This window comes from Artemia sp. Qi Xiang Cuo, chromosome 4, assembly GCF_049724085.1.
Source record: "Artemia sp. Qi Xiang Cuo chromosome 4, ASM4972408v1, whole genome shotgun sequence".
NCBI lineage: Eukaryota > Metazoa > Arthropoda > Branchiopoda > Anostraca > Artemiidae > Artemia > Artemia sp. Qi Xiang Cuo.
In genome coordinates, this window is record NC_142797.1 from 38045331 (window position 1) to 38049743 (window position 4413).

The 4413-nt window shown below is 41.0% G+C and overlaps 1 pseudogene; it reads right to left on the minus strand.

Moving 5' to 3' along the window:
- Window positions 1–2227: 2227 nt before the first annotated feature.
- LOC148953089 (uncharacterized) lies at window positions 2228–3324 on the minus strand (annotated as a pseudogene).
- Window positions 3325–4413: the final 1089 nt, after the last annotated feature.

The window sequence follows — 4413 nt, forward strand, 5'->3', positions numbered from 1 at the left end:
CATTCAAGAAATTGCTGATCTTACACTGAAAGTGAGGAGTGATATTCGAAACATCATTATGCACTAGCCTGAAATCTTGCGTATCTGTACGAAATTGGCTGCATCGGTATAAAGCAAAAAAAGTCCGAATTTGATTATCTCAATGACCTCCAAATTCACTTATTCCCCCCCGCCAAAAAAAAATTGAACAGCTTGCCCCCCAACAGATGGTTCTTTCGTATATCAAGTTAAGAGAGCTATACTTCAGTGGAGAATTATTCTTCAGGCTGTGATTCCTAAGTCCTATGTCTTCAGCCCACTTGAGTTTGGCTGGACCCATCACGACACTTTACGTGTCAGTCCAGTTACTTCAGCACTGACCCACTGGCCTCCATCTGTCAACAAGGCTTCAACCTTTGTTACTGTAAAACTTTGTGCGGTAAAAAGTGCCCTTGTTTGAGGATAAAGCCATGCGCATGTGCTGGGCGATGTGGTGGTGACAGAGACGATTCAGACGAGGTTTAGCGAGATTTGTTCGTACGTTGGGGGGAAACCGTTGAGATGTGAAGGAACTGTATTTTTGCACGCTTTACTTGTATCTTTACTCATTTAATTCCAACACAAGTATTTTTATATAGATGTACAGTAAGGGGTCTGCAATTACCTTTTTGGGACCTGATTTGCCACTGATACGACTGAGCTATTTACTACATGAAAGAATTCTGCTCCACAGATGGATTCAGAGGGCGCACTGGAGTTGTCTTACTCGACCTGCCTGTAAAATTGAGTAATAGTACCTGATTAGGGACCTGCTGTAATTGAAAGTAAAAGGTATCAAATAAACTTTCAAAAATATTTCTCATTTTCTTCTTCCGAGAATTGAGACGGGGCAAGGTCAGACTCCCTGGATGCCCTCCTCGTTCCCCGTTTGGGGAAAAAGCCATGCGCATGTGGTGGGCGATGTGGTGCTGACAGAGACGATTTAGACTTGGTTTAGCTAGATTTTTTCGTACATAGGGGGAAAACCATTGAGATGTGAGGGAACTGTATTTTGGTAGGCTTTTCTTGTATATTTACTCATTTATTTCCAACACAAGTGTTTTTATATAGATGTACAGTACTTAAAATAATAAACACTCTTTAATAATGTTAGTCAGAGTGCCAGATTCTGTATCGTGCACCCACCCATGCCCGAAGGTACAAAAATACTGAGGACGGATCCTAAGGTAGTCGACCATGCTGAAAACGAATATCGTAGGGCGCATGTTCGTCGTTTGGGCGTTTCTGAGATATAGGCCAAAAACGCCAAATTTAGCCTATAACTAAGTGTGACGATCAGGATTTTTTTTGCGAGTTATTGGGTTGAGGAACCCGGCGTAATGTTATATCAATCAAAAGAGGAGATCTAGATCTACAAGAATGTGATTTTTAAATTGAAAAAAAAAAAATTCTCTATTTACTGCAGTTTCAAAATAAGTGCTGTAAAATTCGACTAATATCTCAAAGAAAGGCTAAAAACTCGAAATTTCCTCAAGGTAACAAACTTTTTTATATTAGAAAAGAACTTTCATTTAATTGTGTACAATTTGAGCTAAAAAAAGTATAAACTATTATTATTTTTAAAAGGTCTGCGAATTTTTTTTGTAGTGTCACTGAAATGATCACTACCCGTATCGTGAAAATGGACATAGTTTATTTTTTCTTCAAAGGGTAGGAATACTTCAAACTTTATAACTGTTTAAAATTTTTAACTTTTAATTAAAAAAAAAAAACAGGTTTAAAAAATATGTTGACTAAAAAAAGCGTTTTTTAAGAATGGACGAATATGTTTTCTGGTGTACTAAGGGGTCTACAATTACCTTTTTGGGACCTGATTTGCCACTGATACGACTGAGCTATTTACTAAATGGAAGAATTCTGCTTCACAGATGGATTCAGTCGGCGCACTGGAATTGTCTTACTCGACCTACCCGTAAAATTGGGTAATAGTAACTGATTAGGGACCTGTTATAATTGAAAATAAAAGGTATCAAATAAAACTTTCAAAAATATTCCTCATTTTCTTCTTCCGAGAATTCAGATGGGGCAAGGTCAGATTTCTAGCATGCCCTCCTCGTTCCACGGCAGGAGCATAAGCTGCAGCATCCTTTCATTTTTGAGCAGCTACAGTCTTTCCTACATCTTCCACTTTTGCATCTGCGGTAAGCTTTTAGGCTTGATGCTTCTTTACAGCTTGAGACGACCATATTTACTCCCCTTCAGCCATCTTCCATCCATGGAGGAGTGGATCTGGAATGCTCGGCTGAGCTTGTACTGACCACAAGATTATTCATGTAGTGAATATGGCTCTTCGCATGCATGCTTCGAAGGTGTCGTCAGAAGGTGGCAGTCTTCTTACATCTTGTTTCTGGCACCAAATGTAAGCCCTTACACTGGCCAGTGAATTGAATCCGGCCTGTTTACCGTACATTTCAATGACCAGGGATTTTGATAGGTCGGAAACTTCTCTAAACGCGTCGACTAAAAGCTTCCCCTCTGCATCCTTTATCCGCTCCGTCACAGACACCATTTTTGAGGCAACTGTTGGAGACGCCGTGGTGTTTAAGAAAGAAGCTTTCCCGACGCCAACGAGAAAGTTCGTTGTGTCACATCCTGACAGACAGTGCACGAACGGTAACATAATATTTTCCTCTTTGGACAAGTGGACTCTATCCGCCAGGACGTGTACTGGGATAATGTAAGTCGGGAACTTCAAGAAAAGTTCGCTCAGTCCCTCAGCTTGAGGCTCTTCAAAAAAATGAACACAGGCTACTGCCACGTCTGTGTCGTTGGCATGCACAACGATGCTACAAGCGTAACGGCTAGCGTACTTGGCATGTGTCATAAGGTGTTGGTAAGCCTCTTCGTGGATGGAGGACAAGCATTCCTCATAGTCACAGTGTTCTGAAAAAGTTGGACTGCAGCCAGGCTTGACTAGGGACACAGAAAAAGGTTGAGTGCGCTCGGAAGCTGATCACTCATCAGCTCCCAGGTTTCATATAAAATTTCGTGGAGCCAGCTTTTAAACGCTGAGCTTGCAAGTACGGCATCCCATTCTTCAATTGTGCTAAGAGCGGAAATTTGGAGGTTTTTCCCTTTCCTTCGTCGGAGTCTGCATGCTGATTTCAAGGAAATTGACTCTCCGGTGTCCGTGAGCTTCCCAAACAGCCCGTCGTACCAATCTACGACAATGTGGACTTCAGGAATACCCACTGGAAGATCATTCAGCAACGATAGAAACAATCTTTCCGCGAAAGATTTGACTGATTCAAACCTGGCAGGCCGATATGACCTTATCTTGGACATTAGGTCAATGATGTGTATTGGAGCTGATGTCATTTCTTTGGATTTCAAAGTCGCCGGCCAGCTGCAAGTCCTCCTTTTTTTCTTAGCCAATTCAACAGCACAGCTTTGTTCCCCGTCCTCATTTTCCAGCCAGAGGATGTCTTGGTTGATTGTTGCGGAAGATGTTCAAAAATGGATGGAGAGAAAGGAAGAATCTCTATTTTGAGGATCTTTGCAACGGCTTTCTCCTTTTCTTCGCCGTAGCTCAACTGACCAATAATGATTCTTTTCAAGGCTGTTACTTCAGAGCTCAGGAGATCGGTTCTAGGGACACCTTTCACTTTCTCAGTTTTACTCTCTGAATGGAAAGTTCGGAGTGCAACCTTTTTCACATCTTCTTTCCTGTTGCACAGAAAATCCTCAACCACCTCTTTTCTTTTGAGGCTACGCAAGTAATATCAAAAACAATCTTCTCATCGTCCACAACTTCTGACGTAAAAATGTTCACTAGGTCAAATTCTACTCTGCTAAATGGATTGCCACCTGTAGTGAAAATATCTCGAACTCTATCAAATCTGGAGGGCTATTCCTTTTTCCGGAGTTCCATCCCATATTTCCAGAAAGCGGATAGTATGGATACGCTATAAGGTTAGTGACTTGAAAAGCAATGGTAAAAATAGTGAGACTTTAGACGCACAAAAAAGGAAAGAGAAGACAGCCAAGTATTGTCAGACTGTACCACCTTGGCTTGACTATGCTTGAAAAAAACCTGTACCACCTAGGCTAGCTCACAAAAGAGCCAAGCTCCTCGTAAAACCCCTCCCGTGGACACCCTTGCTATTTACTGAACAATAGTAAGAAATAAGTTGCTTTTATCAGGGGAACTAATCTGCAAGTTTACCCTACTTTTAAACCACTTAAGTAAGCCTCTAACTATCCTTTGACCCCAAAACTGGTATGACTTTTAGCCTATGCTTTATAAATTTATATACCAAGGATTCCTGAAAGACGAGGTGAAACGATAAAAAATGAAATACTGGTAAAGACAAACCTTTGAGGATCAAATAATAGAGTTAATTAGGTTTTTAAGCTTTTTAACCATCAATTTGC